At 39.0% G+C, this 22194-nt stretch overlaps 19 non-coding genes across 19 annotated transcripts; all 19 read left to right on the top strand.

Moving 5' to 3' along the window:
• Nucleotides 1-1160: 1160 nt before the first annotated feature.
• Nucleotides 1161-1250, top strand: TRNAY-GUA (transfer RNA tyrosine (anticodon GUA)). Its single transcript is given in 2 exon segments — nt 1161-1197; nt 1215-1250. It is a non-coding gene; the product is annotated as a tRNA-Tyr (tRNA).
• Nucleotides 1251-2917: 1667 nt separating this feature from the next.
• TRNAY-GUA (transfer RNA tyrosine (anticodon GUA)) lies at nt 2918-3007 on the top strand. The gene is given in 2 exon segments: nt 2918-2954; nt 2972-3007. It is a non-coding gene; the product is annotated as a tRNA-Tyr (tRNA).
• Nucleotides 3008-4677: 1670 nt separating this feature from the next.
• TRNAY-GUA (transfer RNA tyrosine (anticodon GUA)) lies at nt 4678-4767 on the top strand. Its single transcript is given in 2 exon segments — nt 4678-4714; nt 4732-4767. It is a non-coding gene; the product is annotated as a tRNA-Tyr (tRNA).
• Nucleotides 4768-5372: 605 nt separating this feature from the next.
• Nucleotides 5373-5444, top strand: TRNAE-UUC (transfer RNA glutamic acid (anticodon UUC)). Its single transcript has one exon. It is a non-coding gene; the product is annotated as a tRNA-Glu (tRNA).
• Nucleotides 5445-6437: 993 nt separating this feature from the next.
• Nucleotides 6438-6527, top strand: TRNAY-GUA (transfer RNA tyrosine (anticodon GUA)). The gene is given in 2 exon segments: nt 6438-6474; nt 6492-6527. It is a non-coding gene; the product is annotated as a tRNA-Tyr (tRNA).
• Nucleotides 6528-8194: 1667 nt separating this feature from the next.
• TRNAY-GUA (transfer RNA tyrosine (anticodon GUA)) lies at nt 8195-8284 on the top strand. The gene is given in 2 exon segments: nt 8195-8231; nt 8249-8284. It is a non-coding gene; the product is annotated as a tRNA-Tyr (tRNA).
• A 605-nt stretch (nt 8285-8889) lies between these two features.
• On the top strand, nt 8890-8961 carry TRNAE-UUC (transfer RNA glutamic acid (anticodon UUC)). Its single transcript has one exon. It is a non-coding gene; the product is annotated as a tRNA-Glu (tRNA).
• A 993-nt stretch (nt 8962-9954) lies between these two features.
• Nucleotides 9955-10045, top strand: TRNAY-GUA (transfer RNA tyrosine (anticodon GUA)). Its single transcript is given in 2 exon segments — nt 9955-9991; nt 10009-10045. It is a non-coding gene; the product is annotated as a tRNA-Tyr (tRNA).
• A 604-nt stretch (nt 10046-10649) lies between these two features.
• Nucleotides 10650-10721, top strand: TRNAE-UUC (transfer RNA glutamic acid (anticodon UUC)). The gene has a single exon. It is a non-coding gene; the product is annotated as a tRNA-Glu (tRNA).
• A 991-nt stretch (nt 10722-11712) lies between these two features.
• On the top strand, nt 11713-11802 carry TRNAY-GUA (transfer RNA tyrosine (anticodon GUA)). Its single transcript is given in 2 exon segments — nt 11713-11749; nt 11767-11802. It is a non-coding gene; the product is annotated as a tRNA-Tyr (tRNA).
• A 605-nt stretch (nt 11803-12407) lies between these two features.
• On the top strand, nt 12408-12479 carry TRNAE-UUC (transfer RNA glutamic acid (anticodon UUC)). Its single transcript has one exon. It is a non-coding gene; the product is annotated as a tRNA-Glu (tRNA).
• Nucleotides 12480-13470: 991 nt separating this feature from the next.
• On the top strand, nt 13471-13560 carry TRNAY-GUA (transfer RNA tyrosine (anticodon GUA)). Its single transcript is given in 2 exon segments — nt 13471-13507; nt 13525-13560. It is a non-coding gene; the product is annotated as a tRNA-Tyr (tRNA).
• A 2363-nt stretch (nt 13561-15923) lies between these two features.
• TRNAE-UUC (transfer RNA glutamic acid (anticodon UUC)) lies at nt 15924-15995 on the top strand. The gene has a single exon. It is a non-coding gene; the product is annotated as a tRNA-Glu (tRNA).
• A 991-nt stretch (nt 15996-16986) lies between these two features.
• Nucleotides 16987-17076, top strand: TRNAY-GUA (transfer RNA tyrosine (anticodon GUA)). Its single transcript is given in 2 exon segments — nt 16987-17023; nt 17041-17076. It is a non-coding gene; the product is annotated as a tRNA-Tyr (tRNA).
• Nucleotides 17077-17681: 605 nt separating this feature from the next.
• TRNAE-UUC (transfer RNA glutamic acid (anticodon UUC)) lies at nt 17682-17753 on the top strand. The gene has a single exon. It is a non-coding gene; the product is annotated as a tRNA-Glu (tRNA).
• A 991-nt stretch (nt 17754-18744) lies between these two features.
• TRNAY-GUA (transfer RNA tyrosine (anticodon GUA)) lies at nt 18745-18834 on the top strand. The gene is given in 2 exon segments: nt 18745-18781; nt 18799-18834. It is a non-coding gene; the product is annotated as a tRNA-Tyr (tRNA).
• Nucleotides 18835-19439: 605 nt separating this feature from the next.
• Nucleotides 19440-19511, top strand: TRNAE-UUC (transfer RNA glutamic acid (anticodon UUC)). The gene has a single exon. It is a non-coding gene; the product is annotated as a tRNA-Glu (tRNA).
• Nucleotides 19512-20502: 991 nt separating this feature from the next.
• On the top strand, nt 20503-20592 carry TRNAY-GUA (transfer RNA tyrosine (anticodon GUA)). Its single transcript is given in 2 exon segments — nt 20503-20539; nt 20557-20592. It is a non-coding gene; the product is annotated as a tRNA-Tyr (tRNA).
• Nucleotides 20593-21197: 605 nt separating this feature from the next.
• TRNAE-UUC (transfer RNA glutamic acid (anticodon UUC)) lies at nt 21198-21269 on the top strand. The gene has a single exon. It is a non-coding gene; the product is annotated as a tRNA-Glu (tRNA).
• Nucleotides 21270-22194: the final 925 nt, after the last annotated feature.

The following is a 22194-nucleotide window of genomic DNA, read 5'->3' as shown; positions in this document are numbered from 1 at the left end:
CACCTGGTTAAATATGAAATACACAGAGAGTTAAGATACATTACAGCAAAGCATGATATATTTGTTCTGCTGCTATGCTGAAACACTCAACGGAAATGTCCTATATGGTCTAGCTTTAGGATTCCTGGTTTTCAGCCAGGCGGCCCGGGTTCGACTCCCGGTATGGGAAGTTGAAGCTTTTTTGAATGGCAGCAACAGTACCACTTGTTTAATGCTCTGTTGATCTCAGCAACAAAATCCAGGAGAAACTGTGCTTTGGTTATGGAAATGGGATGTGGTGAAATCCACAGTATTTATATACCTCCCAACATTTCTGTATCCAAAATTAGGACAGAACTGGTCTGACCCCATATTTCAACATCCATCTTCCAAATTTCGAGTGGGACAACCCTATTTTATATGTAACACATCCTTCATGTGAAAAAAAAGAACTCTTGAACTTGTGGATCAATGGGTTTCCAGGGAGAGTTCACAACTTTTTAATGGTGCAGTAGGGATGTTCTGAATGAAACTAGACTACGCCAATGCTTACAAACCAATAATGTCTGCTTCTGTGCCCAGAATTTCTCCTCTTTCCTTAATCAGCATATAAAAGACAGGTTTAAGAGACTACGGATGTGAACTGAAATACAATATTACTTCTGAAATCCCATGGATCTGAACACATAGAAGATGCAATGTAAAAACAGAGAGTACTATGAGAAATAGTGGTGGCAGCGTGGACCATTGACTAGAAATCCATTTTTGTCTCACTGGGCAAAAGTTTGACAATTTGTCACCACAATTTCTGGAATTTTCATCAATTAAAATAGTCAAGCTAAATTGGAGAACGCAGAAGAGGTTGAAAATTTTCCAGCATTTTTAATCTTGACGTAAAGGCGTCTGCAGTTGGAAAATCTAAGGAAGCTGTTTTCCCAACTATTTCTGAAGCTAATTAATTCAAAATGAACAAATAAAAATCAAACTTTTAATGATGTATTACCAATTATTAAACATGACAATTTTTACAACTTTTGATGAGCAAGTAGACCAGAAATAAAAATGTGGATCTCTTTATCTAGACAAGCAATTTTTCTGTTTTATGGATAATTCAATTCTGTTTGTGTTTTCACTCAGTCAGATGTAGTGCACATGACATCAGAATTCCTCTAAAGCACAATCCTTCGATAGCTCAGCTGGTAGAGCGGAGGACTGTAGAGGAAATTGGTACAGAAATCCTTAGGTCGCTGGTTCAACTCCGGCTCGAAGGAAAGTTTTTCATATCATTTTAGAGGGCAATTTCTGACATATTAAATACCCAGAAATATGCATGGCTTATGCTGTTTATCTTTAATAGTCAGAGAAACTGTAACTTGTTTTCATTTCTGCTGCCTGTTAATCATCCTGCATGCTGCTGAGCCTCTAGTAGGGCAATTATGGTTTCTGTGCTCTGTTGAAGTACAGTGCAGAGGCAGGTGATAGAGACACGAGTTCTGTTACTGGGGATACTTTCCATAGCTCTTTGCAACTCATTAAAATGGAAATGAGAACCTTTTCCACTTCTTGGAAAGTGGCCTCCAGACATCACACATGGATTTATTGCATTGTTACCTATCCTGCTGGATTGGCATTTATAAATCTGCAAGTGGTCAGGGACGTGCCGTGATGATGCAAATCACATCATCAAACATTGCCCACCTCACTAATCACTGAGTGGTCTGGAGCGTGATGATGAAATTAGTGTCATCTTAGGCCATGCCAAACCCACTCCATGTCACCACCTGGTTAAATATGAAATACACAGAGAGTTAAGATACATTACAGCAAAGCATGATATATTTGTTCTGCTGCTATGCTGAAACACTCAACGGAAATGTCCTAAATGGTCTAGCTTTAGGATTCCTGGTTTTCAGCCAAGCGGCCCGGGTTCGACTCCCGGTATGGGAAGTTGAAGCTTTTTTGAATGGCAGCAACAGTACCACTTGTTTAATGCTCTGTTGATCTCAGCAACAAAATCCAGGAGAAACTGTGCTTTGGTTATGGAAATGGGATGTGGTGAAATCCACAGTATTTATATACCTCCCAACATTTCTGTATCCAAAATTAGGACAGAACTGGTCTGACCCCATATTTCAACATCCATCTTCCAAATTTCGAGTGGGACAACCCTATTTTATATGTAACACATTCTTCATGTGAAAAAAAAGAACTCTTGAACTTGTGGATCAATGGGTTTCCAGGGAGAGTTCACAACTTTTTAATGGTGCAGTAGGGATGTTCTGAATGAAACTAGACTACGCCAATGCTTACAAACCAATAATGTCTGCTTCTGTGCCCAGAATTTCTCCTCTTTCCTTAATCAGCATATAAAAGACAGGTTTAAGAGACTACGGATGTGAACTGAAATACAATATTACTTCTGAAATCCCATGGATCTGAACACATAGAAGATGCAATGTAAAAACAGAGAGTACTGTGAGAAATAGTGGTGGCAGCGTGGACCATTGACTAGAAATCCATTTTTGTCTCACTGGGCAAAAGTTTGACAATTTGTCACCACAATTTCTGGAATTTTCATCAATTAAAAAAGTCAAGCTAAATTGGAGAATGCAGAAGAGGTTGAAAATTTTCCAGCATTTTTAATCTTGACGTAAAGGCGTCTGCAGTTGGAAAGTCTAAGGAAGCTGTTTTCCCAACTATTTCTGAAGCTAATTAATTCAAAATGAACAAATAAAAATCAAACTTTTAATGATGTATTACCAATTATTAAACATGACAATTTTTACAACTTTTGATGAGCAAGTAGACCAGAAATAAAAATGTGGATCTCTTTATCTAGAGAAGCAATTTTTCTGTTTTATGGATAATTCAATTCTGTTTGTGTTTTCACTCAGTCAGATGTAGTGCACATGACATCAGAAGTCCTCTAAAGCACAATCCTTCGATAGCTCAGCTGGTAGAGCGGAGGACTGTAGAGGAAATTGGTACAGAAATCCTTAGGTCGCTGGTTCAACTCCAGCTCGAAGGAAAGTTTTTCATATCATTTTAGAGGGCAATTTCTGACATATTAAATAGCCAGAAATATGCATGACTCATGCTGTTTATCTTTAATAGTCAGAGAAACTGTAACTTGTTTTCATTTCTGCTGCCTGTTAATCATCCTGCATGCTGCTGAGCCTCTAGTAGGGCAATTATGGTTTCTGTGCTCTGTTGAAGTACAGTGCAGAGGCAGGTGATAGAGACACGAGTTCTGTTACTGGGGATACTTTCCATAGCTCTTTGCAACTCATTAAAATGGAAATGAGAACCTTTTCCACTTCTTGGAAAGTGGCCTCCAGACATCACACATGGATTTATTGCATTGTTACCTATCCTGCTGGATTGGCATTTACAAATCTGCAAGTGGTCAGGGACGTGCCGTGATGATGCAAATCACATCATCAAACATTGCCCACCTCACTGATCACTGAGTGGTCTGGAGCGTGATGATGAAATTAGTGTCATCTTAGGCCATGCCAAACCCACTCAATGTCACCACCTGGTTAAATATGAAATACACAGAGAGTTAAGATACATTACAGCAAAGCATGATATATTTGTTCTGCTGCTATGCTGAAACACTCAACGGAAAAGTCCCATATGGTCTAGCAGTTAGGATTCCTGGTTTTCACCCAGGTGGCCCGGGTTCGACTCCCAGTATGGGAAGTTGAAGCTTTTTTGAATGGCAGCAACAGTACCACTTGTTTAATGCTCTGTTGATCTCAGCAACAAAATCCAGGAGAAACTGTGCTTTGGTTATGGAAATGGGATGTGGTCAAATCCACAGTATTTATATACCTCCCAACATTTCTGTATCCAAAATTAGGACAGAACTGGTCTGACCCCATATTTCAACATCCATCTTCCAAATTTCGAGTGGGACAACCCTATTTTATATGTAACACATCCTTCATGTGAAAAAAAAAAAAACTCTTGAACTTGTGGATCAATGGGTTTCCAGGGAAGGTTCACAACTTTTTAATGGTGCAGTAGGGATGTTCTGAATGAAACTAGACTACGCCAATGCTTACAAACCAATAATGTCTGCTTCTGTGCCCAGAATTTCTCCGCTTTCCTTAATCAGCATACAAAGGACAGGTTTAAGAGACCACGGATGGGAACTGAAATACAATATTACTTCTGAAATCCCATGGATCTGAACCCATAGAAGATGCATTGTAAAAACAGAGAGTACTGTGAGAAATAGTGGTGGCAGCGTGGACCATTGACTAGAAATCCATTTTTGTCTCACTGGGCAAAAGTTTGACAATTTGTCACCACAATTTCTGGAATTTTCATCAATTAAAAAAGTCAAGCTAAATTGGAGAACGCAGAAGAGGTTGAAAATTTTCCAGCATTTTTAATCTTGACGTAAAGGCGTCTGCAGTTGGAAAATCTAAGGAAGCTGTTTTCCCAACTATTTCTGAAGCTAATTAATTCAAAATGAACAAATAAAAATCAAACTTTTAATGATGTATTACCAATTATTAAATATGACAATTTTTACAACTTTTGATGAGCAAGTAGACCAGAAATAAAAATGTGGATCTCTTTATCTAGACAAGCAATTTTTCTGTTTTATGGATATTTCAATTCTGTTTGTGTTTTCACTCAGTCAGATGTAGTGCACATGACATCAGAAATCCTCTAAAGCACAATCCTTCGATAGCTCAGCTGGTAGAGCGGAGGACTGTAGAGGAAATTGGTACAGAAATCCTTAGGTCGCTGGTTCAATTCCGGCTCGAAGGAAAGTTTTTCATATCAGTTTAGAGGGCAATTTCTGACATATTAAATACCCAGAAATATGCATGACTCATGCTGTTTATCTTTAATAGTCAGAGAAACTGTAACTTGTTTTCATTTCTGCTGCCTGTTAATCTTCCTGCATGCTGCTGAGCCTCTAGTAGGGCAATTATGGTTTCTGTGCTCTGTTGAAGTACAGTGCAGAGGCAGGTGATAGAGACACGAGTTCTGTTACTGGGGATACTTTCCATAGCTCTTTGCAACTCATTAAAATGGAAATGAGAACCTTTTCCACTTCTTGGAAAGTGGCCTACAGACATCACACATGGATTTATTGCATTGTTACCTATCCTGCTGGATTGGCATTTACAAATCTGCAAGTGGTCAGGGACGTGCCGTGATGATGCAAATCACATCATCAAACATTGCCCACCTCACTGATCACTGAGTGGTCTGGAGCGTGATGATGAAATTAGTGTCATCTTAGGCCATGCCAAACCCACTCCATGTCACCACCTGGTTAAATATGAAATACACAGAGAGTTAAGATACATTACAGCAAAGCATGATATATTTGTTCTGCTGCTATGCTGAAACACTCAACAGAAAAGTCCCATATGGTCTAGCAGTTAGGATTCCTGGTTTTCACCCAGGTGGCCCGGGTTCGACTCCCGGTATGGGAAGTTGAAGCTTTTTTGAATGGCAGCAACAGTACCACTTGTTTAATGCTCTGTTGATCTCAGCAACAAAATCCAGGAGAAACTGTGCTTTGGTTATGGAAATGGGATGTGGTCAAATCCACAGTATTTATATACCTCCCAACATTTCTGTATCCAAAATTAGGACAGAACTGGTCTGACCCCATATTTCAACATCCATCTTCCAAATTTCGAGTGGGACAACCCTATTTTATATGTAACACATCCTTCATGTGAAAAAAAAAAAAACTCTTGAACTTGTGGATCAATGGGTTTCCAGGGAAGGTTCACAACTTTTTAATGGTGCAGTAGGGATGTTCTGAATGAAACTAGACTACGCCAATGCTTACAATCCAATAATGTCTGCTTCTGTGCCCAGAATTTCTCCGCTTTCCTTAATCAGCATACAAAGGACAGGTTTAAGAGACCACGGATGGGAACTGAAATACAATATTACTTCTGAAATCCCATGGATCTGAACCCATAGAAGATGCATTGTAAAAACAGAGAGTACTGTGAGAAATAGTGGTGGCAGCGTGGACCATTGACTAGAAATCCATTTTTGTCTCACTGGGCAAAAGTTTGACAATTTGTCACCACAATTTCTGGAATTTTCATCAATTAAAAAAGTCAAGCTAAATTGGAGAACGCAGAAGAGGTTGAAAATTTTCCAGCATTTTTAATCTTGACGTAAAGGCGTCTGCAGTTGGAAAATCTAAGGAAGCTGTTTTCCCAACTATTTCTGAAGCTAATTAATTCAAAATGAACAAATAAAAATCAAACTTTTAATGATGTATTACCAATTATTAAATATGACAAATTTTACAACTTTTGATGAGCAAGTAGACCAGAAATAAAAATGTGGATCTCTTTATCTAGACAAGCAATTTTTCTGTTTTATGGATATTTCAATTCTGTTTGTGTTTTCACTCAGTCAGATGTAGTGCACATGACATCAGAAATCCTCTAAAGCACAATCCTTCGATAGCTCAGCTGGTAGAGCGGAGGACTGTAGAGGAAATTGGTACAGAAATCCTTAGGTCGCTGGTTCAACTCCAGCTCGAAGGAAAGTTTTTCATATCATTTTAGAGGGCAATTTCTGACATATTAAATACCCAGAAATATGCATGGCTCATGCTGTTTGTCTTTAATAGTCAGAGAAACTGTAACTTGTTTTCATTTCTGCTGCCTGTTAATCATCCTGCATGCTGCTGAGCCTCTAGTAGGGCAATTATGGTTTCTGTGCTCTGTTGAAGTACAGTGCAGAGGCAGGTGATAGAGACACGAGTTCTGTTACTGGGGATACTTTCCATAGCTCTTTGCAACTCATTAAAATGGAAATGAGAACCTTTTCCACTTCTTGGAAAGTGGCCTCCAGACATCACACATGGATTTATTGCATTGTTACCTATACTGCTGGATTGGCATTTATAAATCTGCAAGTGGTCAGGGACGTGCCGTGATGATGCAAATCACATCATCAAACATTGCCCACCTCACTAATCACTGAGTGGTCTGGAGCGTGATGATGAAATTAGTGTCATCTTAGGCCATGCCAAACCCACTCCATGTCACCACCTGGTTAAATATGAAATACACAGAGAGTTAAGATACATTACAGCAAAGCATGATATATTTGTTCTGCTGCTATGCTGAAACACTCAACGGAAATGTCCTATATGGTCTAGCTTTAGGATTCCTGGTTTTCACCCAGGCGGCCCGGGTTCGACTCCCGGTATGGGAAGTTGAAGCTTTTTTGAATGGCAGCAACAGTACCACTTGTTTAATGCTCTGTTGATCTCAGCAACAAAATCCAGGAGAAACTGTGCTTTGGTTATGGAAATGGGATGTGGTGAAATCCACAGTATTTATATACCTCCCAACATTTCTGTATCCAAAATTAGGACAGAACTGGTCTGACCCCATATTTCAACATCCATCTTCCAAATTTCGAGTGGGACAACCCTATTTTATATGTAACACATCCTTCATGTGAAAAAAAAGAACTCTTGAACTTGTGGATCAATGGGTTTCCAGGGAGAGTTCACAACTTTTTAATGGTGCAGTAGGGATGTTCTGAATGAAACTAGACTACGCCAATGCTTACAAACCAATAATGTCTGCTTCTGTGCCCAGAATTTCTCCTCTTTCCTTAATCAGCATATAAAAGACAGGTTTAAGAGACTACGGATGTGAACTGAAATACAATATTACTTCTGAAATCCCATGGATCTGAACACATAGAAGATGCAATGTAAAAACAGAGAGTACTGTGAGAAATAGTGGTGGCAGCGTGGACCATTGACTAGAAATCCATTTTTGTCTCACTGGGCAAAAGTTTGACAATTTGTCACCACAATTTCTGGAATTTTCATCAATTAAAAAAGTCAAGCTAAATTGGAGAATGCAGAAGAGGTTGAAAATTTTCCAGCATTTTTAATCTTGACGTAAAGGCGTCTGCAGTTGGAAAGTCTAAGGAAGCTGTTTTCCCAACTATTTCTGAAGCTAATTAATTCAAAATGAACAAATAAAAATCAAACTTTTAATGATGTATTACCAATTATTAAACATGACAATTTTTACAACTTTTGATGAGCAAGTAGACCAGAAATAAAAATGTGGATCTCTTTATCTAGACAAGCAATTTTTCTGTTTTATGGATAATTCAATTCTGTTTGTGTTTTCACTCAGTCAGATGTAGTGCACATGACATCAGAAGTCCTCTAAAGCACAATCCTTCGATAGCTCAGCTGGTAGAGCGGAGGACTGTAGAGGAAATTGGTACAGAAATCCTTAGGTCGCTGGTTCAACTCCGGCTCGAAGGAAAGTTTTTCATATCATTTTAGAGGGCAATTTCTGACATATTAAATAGCCAGAAATATGCATGACTCATGCTGTTTATCTTTAATAGTCAGAGAAACTGTAACTTGTTTTCATTTCTGCTGCCTGTTAATCATCCTGCATGCTGCTGAGCCTCTAGTAGGGCAATTATGGTTTCTGTGCTCTGTTGAAGTACAGTGCAGAGGCAGGTGATAGAGACACGAGTTCTGTTACTGGGGATACTTTCCATAGCTCTTTGCAACTCATTAAAATGGAAATGAGAACCTTTTCCACTTCTTGGAAAGTGGCCTACAGACATCACACATGGATTTATTGCATTGTTACCTATCCTGCTGGATTGGCATTTACAAATCTGCAAGTGGTCAGGGACGTGCCGTGATGATGCAAATCACATCATCAAACATTGCCCACCTCACTGATCACTGAGTGGTCTGGAGCGTGATGATGAAATTAGTGTCATCTTAGGCCATGCCAAACCCACTCAATGTCACCACCTGGTTAAATATGAAATACACAGAGAGTTAAGATACATTACAGCAAAGCATGATATATTTGTTCTGCTGCTATGCTGAAACGCTCAACGAAAAAGTCCCATATGGTCTAGCAGTTAGGATTCCTGGTTTTCACCCAGGTGGCCTGGGTTCGATTCCCGGTATGGGAAGTTGAAGCTTTTTTGAATGGCAGCAACAGTACCACTTGTTTAATGCTCTGTTGATCTCAGCAACAAAATCCAGGAGAAACTGTGCTTTGGTTATGGAAATGGGATGTGGTCAAATCCACAGTATTTATATACCTCCCAACATTTCTGTATCCAAAATTAGGACAGAACTGGTCTGACCCCATATTTCAACATCCATCTTCCAAATTTCGAGTGGGACAACCCTATTTTATATGTAACACATCCTTCATGTGAAAAAAAAAAAAACTCTTGAACTTGTGGATCAATGGGTTTCCAGGGAAGGTTCACAACTTTTTAATGGTGCAGTAGGGATGTTCTGAATGAAACTAGACTACGCCAATGCTTACAAACCAATAATGTCTGCTTCTGTGCCCAGAATTTCTCCGCTTTCCTTAATCAGCATACAAAGGACAGGTTTAAGAGACCACGGATGGGAACTGAAATACAATATTACTTCTGAAATCCCATGGATCTGAACCCATAGAAGATGCATTGTAAAAACAGAGAGTACTGTGAGAAATAGTGGTGGCAGCGTGGACCATTGACTAGAAATCCATTTTTGTCTCACTGGGCAAAAGTTTGACAATTTGTCACCACAATTTCTGGAATTTTCATCAATTAAAAAAGTCAAGCTAAATTGGAGAACACAGAAGAGGTTGAAAATTTTCCAGCATTTTTAATCTTGACGTAAAGGCGTCTGCAGTTGGAAAATCTAAGGAAGCTGTTTTCCCAACTATTTCTGAAGCTAATTAATTCAAAATGAACAAATAAAAATCAAACTTTTAATGATGTATTACCAATTATTAAATATGACAATTTTTACAACTTTTGATGAGCAAGTAGACCAGAAATAAAAATGTGGATCTCTTTATCTAGACAAGCAATTTTTCTGTTTTATGGATATTTCAATTCTGTTTGTGTTTTCACTCAGTCAGATGTAGTGCACATGACATCAGAAATCCTCTAAAGCACAATTCTTCGATAGCTCAGCTGGTAGAGCGGAGGACTGTAGAGGAAATTGGTACAGAAATCCTTAGGTCGCTGGTTCAATTCCGGCTCGAAGGAAAGTTTTTCATATCAGTTTAGAGGGCAATTTCTGACATATTAAATACCCAGAAATATGCATGACTCATGCTGTTTATCTTTAATAGTCAGAGAAACTGTAACTTGTTTTCATTTCTGCTGCCTGTTAATCTTCCTGCATGCTGCTGAGCCTCTAGTAGGGCAATTATGGTTTCTGTGCTCTGTTGAAGTACAGTGCAGAGGCAGGTGATAGAGACACGAGTTCTGTTACTGGGGATACTTTCCATAGCTCTTTGCAACTCATTAAAATGGAAATGAGAACCTTTCCCACTTCTTGGAAAGTGGCCTACAGACATCACACATGGATTTATTGCATTGTTACCTATCCTGCTGGATTGGCATTTACAAATCTGCAAGTGGTCAGGGACGTGCCGTGATGATGCAAATCACATCATCAAACATTGCCCACCTCACTGATCACTGAGTGGTCTGGAGCGTGATGATGAAATTAGTGTCATCTTAGGCCATGCCAAACCCACTCCATGTCACCACCTGGTTAAATATGAAATACACAGAGAGTTAAGATACATTACAGCAAAGCATGATATATTTGTTCTGCTGCTATGCTGAAACACTCAACAGAAAAGTCCCATATGGTCTAGCAGTTAGGATTCCTGGTTTTCACCCAGGTGGCCCGGGTTCGACTCCCGGTATGGGAAGTTGAAGCTTTTTTGAATGGCAGCAACAGTACCACTTGTTTAATGCTCTGTTGATCTCAGCAACAAAATCCAGGAGAAACTGTGCTTTGGTTATGGAAATGGGATGTGGTCAAATCCACAGTATTTATATACCTCCCAACATTTCTGTATCCAAAATTAGGACAGAACTGGTCTGACCCCATATTTCAACATCCATCTTCCAAATTTCGAGTGGGACAACCGTATTTTATATGTAACACATCCTTCATGTGAAAAAAAAGAACTCTTGAACTTGTGTATCAATGGGTTTCCAGGGAGAGTTCACAACTTTTTAATGGTGCAGTAGGGATGTTCTGAATGAAACTAGACTACGCCAATGCTTACAAACCAATAATGTCTGCTTCTGTGCCCAGAATTTCTCCGCTTTCCTTAATCAGCATACAAAGGACAGGTTTAAGAGACCACGGATGGGAACTGAAATACAATATTACTTCTGAAATCCCATGGATCTGAACCCATAGAAGATGCATTGTAAAAACAGAGAGTACTGTGAGAAATAGTGGTGGCAGCGTGGACCATTGACTAGAAATCCATTTTTGTCTCACTGGGCAAAAGTTTGACAATTTGTCACCACAATTTCTGGAATTTTCATCAATTAAAAAAGTCAAGCTAAATTGGAGAACGCAGAAGAGGTTGAAAATTTTCCAGCATTTTTAATCTTGAAGTAAAGGCGTCTGCAGTTGGAAAATCTAAGGAAGCTGTTTTCCCAACTATTTCTGAAGCTAATTAATTCAAAATGAACAAATAAAAATCAAACTTTTAATGATGTATTACCAATTATTAAATATGACAATTTTTACAACTTTTGATGAGCAAGTAGACCAGAAATAAAAATGTGGATCTCTTTATCTAGACAAGCAATTTTTCTGTTTTATGGATATTTCAATTCTGTTTGTGTTTTCACTCAGTCAGATGTAGTGCACATGACATCAGAAAACCTCTAAAGCACAATCCTTCGATAGCTCAGCTGGTAGAGCGGAGGACTGTAGAGGAAATTGGTACAGAAATCCTTAGGTCGCTGGTTCAATTCCGGCTCGAAGGAACGTTTTTCATATCAGTTTAGAGGGCAATTTCTGACATATTAAATACCCAGAAATATGCATGACTCATGCTGTTTATCTTTAATAGTCAGAGAAACTGTAACTTGTTTTCATTTCTGCTGCCTGTTAATCTTCCTGCATGCTGCTGAGCCTCTAGTAGGGCAATTATGGTTTCTGTGCTCTGTTGAAGTACAGTGCAGAGGCAGGTGATAGAGACACGAGTTCTGTTACTGGGGATACTTTCCATAGCTCTTTGCAACTCATTAAAATGGAAATGAGAACCTTTTCCACTTCTTGGAAAGTGGCCTACAGACATCACACATGGATTTATTGCATTGTTACCTATCCTGCTGGATTGGCATTTACAAATCTGCAAGTGGTCAGGGACGTGCCGTGATGATGCAAATCACATCATCAAACATTGCCCACCTCACTGATCACTGAGTGGTCTTGAGCGTGATGATGAAATTAGTGTCATCTTAGGCCATGCCAAACCCACTCCATGTCACCACCTGGTTAAATATGAAATACACAGAGAGTTAAGATACATTACAGCAAAGCATGATATATTTGTTCTGCTGCTATGCTGAAACACTCAACAGAAAAGTCCCATATGGTCTAGCAGTTAGGATTCCTGGTTTTCACCCAGGTGGCCCGGGTTCGACTCCCGGTATGGGAAGGTGAAGCTTTTTTGAATGGCAGCAACAGTACCACTTGTTTAATGCTCTGTTGATCTCAGCAACAAAATCCAGGAGAAACTGTGCTTTGGTTATGGAAATGGGATGTGGTGAAATCCACAGTATTTATATACCTCCCAACATTTCTGTATCCAAAATTAGGACAGAACTGGTCTGACCCCATATTTCAACATCCATCTTCCAAATTTCGAGTGGGACAACCCTATTTTATATGTAACACATCCTTCATGTGAAAAAAAAGAACTCTTGAACTTGTGGATCAATGGGTTTCCAGGGAGAGTTCACAACTTTTTAATGGTGCAGTAGGGATGTTCTGAATGAAACTAGACTACGCCAATGCTTACAAACCAATAATGTCTTCTTCTGTGCCCAGAATTTCTCCTCTTTCCTTAATCAGCATATAAAAGACAGGTTTAAGAGACTACGGATGTGAACTGAAATACAATATTACTTCTGAAATCCCATGGATCTGAACACATTGAAGATGCAATGTAAAAACAGAGAGTACTGTGAGAAATAGTGGTGGCAGCGTGGACCATTGACTAGAAATCCATTTTTGTCTCACTGGGCAAAAGTTTGACAATTTGTCACCACAATTTCTGGAATTTTCATCAATTAAAAAAGTCAAGCTAAATTGGAGAATGCAGAAGAGGTTGAAGATTTTCCAGCATTTTTAATCTTGACGTAAAGGCGTCTGCAGTTGGAAAGTCTAAGGAAGCTGTTTTCCCAACTATTTCTGAAGCTAATTAATTCAAAATGAACAAATAAAAATCAAACTTTTAATGATGTATTACCAATTATTAAACATGACAATTTTTACAACTTTTGATGAGCAAGTAGACCAGAAATAAAAATGTGGATCTCTTTATCTAGACAAGCAATTTTTCTGTTTTATGGATAATTCAATTCTGTTTGTGTTTTCACTCAGTCAGATGTAGTGCACATGACATCAGAAGTCCTCTAAAGCACAATCCTTCGATAGCTCAGCTGGTAGAGCGGAGGACTGTAGAGGAAATTGGTACAGAAATCCTTAGGTCGCTGGTTCAACTCCGGCTCGAAGGAAAGTTTTTCATATCATTTTAGAGGGCAATTTCTGACATATTAAATAGCCAGAAATATGCATGACTCATGCTGTTTATCTTTAATAGTCAGAGAAACTGTAACTTGTTTTCATTTCTGCTGCCTGTTAATCATCCTGCATGCTGCTGAGCCTCTAGTAGGGCAATTATGGTTTCTGTGCTCTGTTGAAGTACAGTGCAGAGGCAGGTGATAGAGACACGAGTTCTGTTACTGGGGATACTTTCCATAGCTCTTTGCAACTCATTAAAATGGAAATGAGAACCTTTTCCACTTCTTGGAAAGTGGCCTACAGACATCACACATGGATTTATTGCATTGTTACCTATCCTGCTGGATTGGCATTTACAAATCTGCAAGTGGTCAGGGACGTGCCGTGATGATGCAAATCACATCATCAAACATTGCCCACCTCACTGATCACTGAGTGGTCTGGAGCGTGATGATGAAATTAGTGTCATCTTAGGCCATGCCAAACCCACTCCATGTCACCACCTGGTTAAATATGAAATACACAGAGAGTTAAGATACATTACAGCAAAGCATGATATATTTGTTCTGCTGCTATGCTGAAACACTCAACGGAAAAGTCCCATATGGTCTAGCAGTTAGGATTCCTGGTTTTCACCCAGGTGGCCCGGGTTCGACTCCCGGTATTGGAAGTTGAAGCTTTTTTGAATGGCAGCAACAGTACCACTTGTTTAATGCTCTGTTGATCTCAGCAACAAAATCCAGGAGAAACTGTGCTTTGGTTATGGAAATGGGATGTGGTCAAATCCACAGGATTTATATACCTCCCAACATTTCTGTATCCAAAATTAGGACAGAACTGGTCTGACCCCATATTTCAACATCCATCTTCCAAATTTCGAGTGGGACAACCGTATTTTATATGTAACACATCCTTCATGTGAAAAAAAAGAACTCTTGAACTTGTGTATCAATGGGTTTCCAGGGAGAGTTCACAACTTTTTAATGGTGCAGTAGGGATGTTCTGAATGAAACTAGACTACGCCAATGCTTACAAACCAATAATGTCTGCTTCTGTTCCCAGAATTTCTCCGCTTTCCTTAATCAGCATACAAAGGACAGGTTTAAGACACCACGGATGGGAACTGAAATACAATATTACTTCTGAAATCCCATGGATCTGAACCCATAGAAGATGCATTGTAAAAACAGAGAGTACTGTGAGAAATAGTGGTGGCAGCGTGGACCATTGACTAGAAATCCATTTTTGTCTCACTGGGCAAAAGTTTGACAATTTGTCACCACAATTTCTGGAATTTTCATCAATTAAAAAAGTCAAGCTAAATTGGAGAACGCAGAAGAGGTTGAACATTTTCCAAGATTTTTAATCTTGACGTAAAGGCGTCTGCAGTTGGAAAATCTAAGGAAGCTGTTTTCCAAACTATTTCTGAAGCTAATTAATTCAAAATGAACAAATAAAAATCAAACTTTTAATGATGTATTACCAATTATTAAATATGACAATTTTTACAACTTTTGATGAGCAAGTAGACCAGAAATAAAAATGTGGATCTCTTTATCTAGACAAGCAATTTTTCTGTTTTATGGATATTTCAATTCTGTTTGTGTTTTCACTCAGTCAGATGTAGTGTACATGACATCAGAAATTCTCTAAAGCACAATCCTTCGATAGCTCAGCTGGTAGAGTGGAGGACTGTAGAGGAAATTGGTACAGAAATCCTTAGGTCGCTGGTTCAACTCCAACTCGAAGGAAAGTTTTTCATATCATTTTAGAGGGCAATTTCTGACATATTAAATACCCAGAAATATGCATGGCTCATGCTGTTTATCTTTAATAGTCAGAGAAACTGTAACTTGTTTTCATTTCTGCTGCCTGTTAATCATCCTGCATGCTGCTGAGCCTCTAGTAGGGCAATTATGGTTTCTGTGCTCTGTTGAAGTACAGTGCAGAGGCAGGTGATAGAGACACGAGTTCTGTTACTGGGGATACTTTTCATAGCTCTTTGCAACTCATTAAAATGGAAATGAGAACCTTTTCCACTTCTTGGAAAGTGGCCTCCAGACATCACACATGGATTTATTGCATTGTTACCTATCCTGCTGGATTGGCATTTACAAATCTGCAAGTGGTCAGGGACGTGCCGTGATGATGCAAATCACATCATCAAACATTGCCCACCTCACTGATCACTGAGTGGTCTGGAGCGTGATGATGAAATTAGTGTCATCTTAGGCCATGCCAAACCCACTCCATGTCACCACCTGGTTAACTATGAAATACACAGAGAGTTAAGATACATTACAGCAAAGCATGATATATTTGTTCTGCTGCTATGCTGAAACACTCAACGGAAAAGTCCCATATGGTCTAGCGGTTAGGATTCCTGGTTTTCACCCAGGCGGCCCGTGTTCGACTCCCGGTATGGGAAGTTGACGCTTTTTTGAATGGCAGCAACAGTACCACTTGTTTAATGCTCTGTTGATCTCAGCAACAAAATCCAGGAGAAACTGTGCTTTGGTTATGGAAATGGGATGTAGTCAAATCCACAGGATTTATATACCTCCCAACATTTCTGTATCCAAAATTAGGACAGAACTGGTCTGACCCCATATTTCAACATCCATCTTCCAAATTTCGAGTGGGACAACCCTATTTTATATGTAACACATCCTTCATGTGAAAAAAAAGAACTCTTGAACTTGTGGATCAATGGGTTTCCAGGGAGAGTTCACAACTTTTTAATGGTGCAGTAGGGATGTTCTGAATGAAACTAGACTACGCAAATGCTTACAAACCAATAATGTCTGCTTCTGTGCCCAGAATTTCTCCGCTTTCCTTAATCAGCATACAAAGGACAGGTTTAAGAGACCACGGATGGGAACTAAAATACAATATTACTTCTGAAATCCCATGGATCTGAACCCATAGAAGATGCATTGTAAAAACAGAGAGTACTGTGAGAAATAGTGGTGGCAGCGTGGACCATTGACTAGAAATCCATTTTTGTCTCACTGGGCAAAAGTTTGACAATTTGTCACCACAATTTCTGGAATTTTCATCAATTAAAAAAGTCAAGCTAAATTGGAGAACGCAGAAGAGGTTGAAAATTTTCCAGCATTTTTAATCTTGACGTAAAGGCGTCTGCAGTTGGAAAATCTAAGGAAGCTGTTTTCCCAACTATTTCTGAAGCTAATTAATTCAAAATGAACAAATAAAAATCAAACTTTTAATGATGTATTACATATTATTAAATATGACAATTTTTACAACTTTTGATGAGCAAGTAGACCAGAAATAAAAATGTGGATCTCTTTATCTAGACAAGCAATTTTTCTGTTTTATGGATAATTCAATTTTGTTTGTGTTTTCACTCAGTCAGATATAGTGCACATGACATCAGAAGTCCTCTAAAGCACAATCCTTCGATAGCTCAGCTGGTAGAGCGGAGGACTGTAGCGGAAATTGGTACAGAAATCCTTAGGTCGCTGGTTCAACTCCGGCTTGAAGGAAAGTTTTTTATATAATTTTAGAGGGCAATTTCTGACATATTAAATACCCAGAAATATGCATGACTCATGCTGTTTATCTTTAATAGTCAGAGAAACTGTAACTTGTTTTCATTTCTGCTGCCTGTTAATCATCCTGCATGCTGCTGAGCCTCTAGTAGGGCAATTATGGTTTCTGTGCTCTGTTGAAGTACAGTGCAGAGGCAGGTGATAGAGACACGAGTTCTGTTACTGGGGATACTTTCCATAGCTCTTTGCAACTCATTAAAATGGAAATGAGAACCTTTTCCACTTCTTGGAAAGTGGCCTCCAGACATCACACATGGATTTATTGCATTGTTACCTATCCTGCTGGATTGGCATTTACAAATCTGCAAGTGGTCAGGGACGTGCCGTGATGATGCAAATCACATCATCAAACATTGCCCACCTCACTAATCACTGAGTGGTCTGGAGCGTGATGATGAAATTAGTGTCATCTTAGGCCATGCCAAACCCACTCCATGTCACCACCTGGTTAAATATGAAATACACAGAGAGTTAAGATACATTACAGCAAAGCATGATATATTTGTTCTGCTGCTATGCTGAAACACTCAACGAAAAAGTCCCATATGGTCTAGCGGTTAGGATTCCTGGTTTTCACCCAGGCGGCCCGGGTTCGACTCCCGGTATGGGAAGTTGAAGCTTTTTAGAATGGCAGCAACAGTACCACTTGTTTAATGCTCTGTTGATCTCAGCAACAAAATCCAGGAAAAACTGTGCTTTGGTTATGGAAATGGGATGTGGTCAAATCCACAGGATTTATATACCTCCCAACATTTCTGTATCCAAAATTAGGATAGAACTGGTCTGACCCCATATTTCAACATCCATCTTCCAAATTTCGAGTGGGACAACCCTATTTTATATGTAACACATCCTTCATGTGAAAAAAAAGAACTCTTGAACTTGTGGATCAATGGGTTTCCAGGGAGAGTTCACAACTTTTTAATGGTGCAGTAGGGATGTTCTGAATGAAACTAGACTACGCAAATGCTTACAAACCAATAATGTCTGCTTCTGTGCCCAGAATTTCTCCGCTTTCCTTAATCAGCATACAAAAGACAGGTTTAAGACACCACGGATGGGAACTGAAATACAATATTACTTCTGAAATCCCATGGATCTGAACCCATAGAAGATGCATTGTAAAAACAGAGAGTACTGTGAGAAATAGTGGTGGCAGCGTGGACCATTGACTAGAAATCCATTTTTGTCTCACTGGGCAAAAGTTTGACAATTTGTCACCACAATTTCTGGAATTTTCATCAATTAAAAAAGTCAAGCTAAATTGGAGAACGCAGAAGAGGTTGAAAATTTTCCAGCATTTTTAATCTTGACGTAAAGGCGTCTGCAGTTGGAAAATCTAAGGAAGCTGTTTTCCCAACTATTTCTGAAGCTAATTAATTCAAAATGAACAAATAAAAATCAAACTTTTAATGATGTATTACCAATTATTAAATATAACAATTTTTACAACTTTTGATGAGCAAGTAGACCAGAAATAAAAATGTGGATCTCTTTATCTAGACAAGCAATTTTTCTGTTTTATGGATAATTCAATTTTGTTTGTGTTTTCACTCAGTCAGATGTAGTGCACATGACATCAGAAGTCCTCTAAAGCACAATCCTTTGATAGCTCAGCTGGTAGAGCGAAGGACTGTAGAGGAAATTGGTACAGAAATCCTTAGGTCGCTGGTTCAACTCCGGCTCGAAGGAAAGTTTTTCATATCATTTTAGAGGGCAATTTCTGACATATTAAATACCCAGAAATATCCATGGCTCATGCTGTTTATCTTTAATAGTCAGAGAAACTGTAACTTGTTTTCATTTCTGCTGCCTGTTAATCATCCTGCATGCTGCTGAGCCTCTAGTAGGGCAATTATGGTTTCTGTGCTCTGTTGAAGTACAGTGCAGAGGCAGGTGATAGAGACACGAGTTCTGTTACTGGGCATACATTCCATAGCTCTTTGCAACTCATTAAAATGGAAATGAGAACCTTTTCCACTTCTTGGAAAGTGGCCTCCAGACATGACATATGGATTTATTGCATTGTTACCTATCCTGCTGGATTGGCATTTACAAATCTGCAAGTGGTCAGGGACGTGCCGTGATGATGCAAATCACATCATCAAACATTGCCCACCTCACTAATCACTGAGTGGTCTGGAGCGTGATGATGAAATTAGTGTCATCTTAGGCCATGCAAAACCCACTCCATGTAACCACCTGGTTAAATATGAAATACACAGAGAGTTAAGATACATTACAGCAAAGCATGATATATTTGTTCTGCTGCTATGCTGAAACACTCAACGAAAAAGTCCCATATGGTCTAGCGGTTAGGATTCCTGGTTTTCACCCAGGCGGCCCGGGTTCGACTCCCGGTATGGGAAGTTGAAGCTTTTTTGAATGGCAGCAACAGTACCACTTGTTTAATGCTCTGTTGATCTCAGCAACAAAATCCAGGAAAAACTGTGCTTTGGTTATGGAAATGGGATGTGGTCAAATCCACAGGATTTATATACCTCCCAACATTTCTGTATCCAAAATTAGGACAGAACTGGTCTGACCCCATATTTCAACATCCATCTTCCAAATTTCGAGTGGGACAACCCTATTTTATATGTAACACATCCTTCATGTGAAAAAAAAGAACTCTTGAACTTGTGGATCAATGGGTTTCCAGGGAGAGTTCACAACTTTTTAATGGTGCAGTAGGGATGTTCTGAATGAAACTAGACTACGCCAATGCTTACAAACCAATAATGTCTGCTTCTGTGCCCAGAATTTCTCCGCTTTCCTTAATCAGCATACAAAGGACAGGTTTAAGAGACCATGGATGGGAACTGAAATACAATATTACTTCTGAAATCCCATGGATCTGAACCCATAGAAGATGCATTGTAAAAACAGAGAGTACTGTGAGAAATAGTGGTGGCAGCGTGGACCATTGACTAGAAATCCATTTTTGTCTCACTGGGCAAAAGTTTGACAATTTGTCACCACAATTTCTGGAATTTTCATCAATTAAAAAAGTCAAGCTAAATTGGAGAACGCAGAAGAGGTTGAAAATTTTCCAGCATTTTTAATCTTGACGTAAAGGCGTCTGCAGTTGGAAAATCTAAGGAAGCTGTTTTCCCAACTATTTCTGAAGCTAATTAATTCAAAATGAACAAATAAAAATCAAACTTTTAATGATGTATTGCCAATTATTAAATATAACAATTTTTACAACTTTTGATGAGCAAGTAGACCAGAAATAAAAATGTGGATCTCTTTATCTAGACAAGCAATTTTTCTGTTTTATGGATAATTCAATTTTGTTTGTGTTTTCACTCAGTCAGATGTAGTGCACATGACATCAGAAGTCCTCTAAAGCACAATCCTTCGATAGCTCAGCTGGTAGAGCGGAGGACTGTAAAGGAAATTGGTACAGAAATCCTTAGGTCGCTGGTTCAACTCCAGCTCAAAGGAAAGTTTTTCATATCATTTTAGAGGGCAATTTCTGATATATTAAATACCCAGAAATATCCATGGCTCATGCTGTTTATCTTTAATAGTCAGAGAAACTGTAACTTGTTTTCATTTCTGCTGCCTGTTAATCATCCTGCATGCTGCTGAGCCTCTAGTAGGGCAATTATGGTTTCTGTGCTCTGTTGAAGTACAGTGCAGAGGCAGGTGATAGAGACACGAGTTCTGTTACTGGGCATACATTCCATAGCTCTTTGCAACTCATTAAAATGGAAATGAGAACCTTTTCTACTTCTTGGAAAGTGGCCTCCAGACATCACATATGGATTTATTGCATTGTTACCTATCCTGCTGGATTGGCATTTACAAATCTGCAAGTGGTCAGGGACGTGCCGTGATGATGCAAATCACATCATCAAACATTGCCCACCTCACTAATCACTGAGGGGTCTGGAGCGTGATGATGAAATTAGTGTCATCTTAGGCCATGCCAAACCCACTCCATGTCACCACCTGGTTAAATATGAAATACACAGAGAGTTAAGATACATTACAGCAAAGCATGATATATTTGTTCTGCTGCTATGCTGAAACACTTAACGAAAAAGTCCCATATGGTCTAGCGGTTAGGATTCCTGGTTTTCACCCAGGCGGCCCGGGTTCGACTCCCGGTATGGGAAGTTGAAGCTTTTTTGAATGGCAGCAACAGTACCACTTGTTTAATGCTCTGTTGATCTCAGCAACAAAATCCAGGAGAAACTGTGCTTTGGTTATGGAAATGGGATGTGGTCAAATCCACAGGATTTATATACCTCCCAACATTTCTGTATCCAAAATTAGGACAGAACTGGTCTGACCCCATATTTCAACATCCATCTTCCAAATTTCGAGTGGGACAACCCTATTTTATATGTAACACATCCTTCATGTGAAAAAAAAGAACTCTTGAACTTGTGGATCAATGGGTTTCCAGGGAGAGTTCACAACTTTTTAATGGTGCAGTAGGGATGTTCTGAATGAAACTAGACTACGCAAATGCTTACAAACCAATAATGTCTGCTTCTGTGCCCAGAATTTCTCCGCTTTCCTTAATCAGCATACAAAGGACTGGTTTAAGAGACCACGGATGGGAACTGAAATACAATATTACTTCTGAAATCCCATGGATCTGAACCCATAGAAGATGCTTTGTAAAAACAGAGAGTACTGTGAGAAATAGTGGTGGCAGCGTGGACCATTGACTAGAAATCCATTTTTGTCTCACTGGGCAAAAGTTTGACAATTTGTCACCACAATTTCTGGAATTTTCATCAATTAAAAAAGTCAAGCTAAATTGGAGAACGCAGAAGAGGTTGAAAATTTTCCAGCATTTTTAATCTTGACGTAAAGGCGTCTGCAGTTGGAAAATCTAAAGAAGCTGTTTTCCCAACTATTTCTGAAGCTAATTAATTCAAAATGAACAAATAAAAATCAAACTTTTAATGATGTATTACCAATTATTAAATATGACAATTTTCACAACTTTTGATGAGCAAGTAGACCAGAAATAAAAATGTGGATCTCTTTATCTAGACAAGCAATTTTTCTGTTTTATGGATAATTCAA

The sequence above is a fragment of the Mixophyes fleayi genome, chromosome 3 (genome assembly GCF_038048845.1).
Source record: "Mixophyes fleayi isolate aMixFle1 chromosome 3, aMixFle1.hap1, whole genome shotgun sequence".
NCBI lineage: Eukaryota > Metazoa > Chordata > Amphibia > Anura > Limnodynastidae > Mixophyes > Mixophyes fleayi.
The sequence above is the reverse complement of the archived record's forward strand: the minus strand, read 5'-3'. Positions and strand labels throughout refer to the sequence as shown.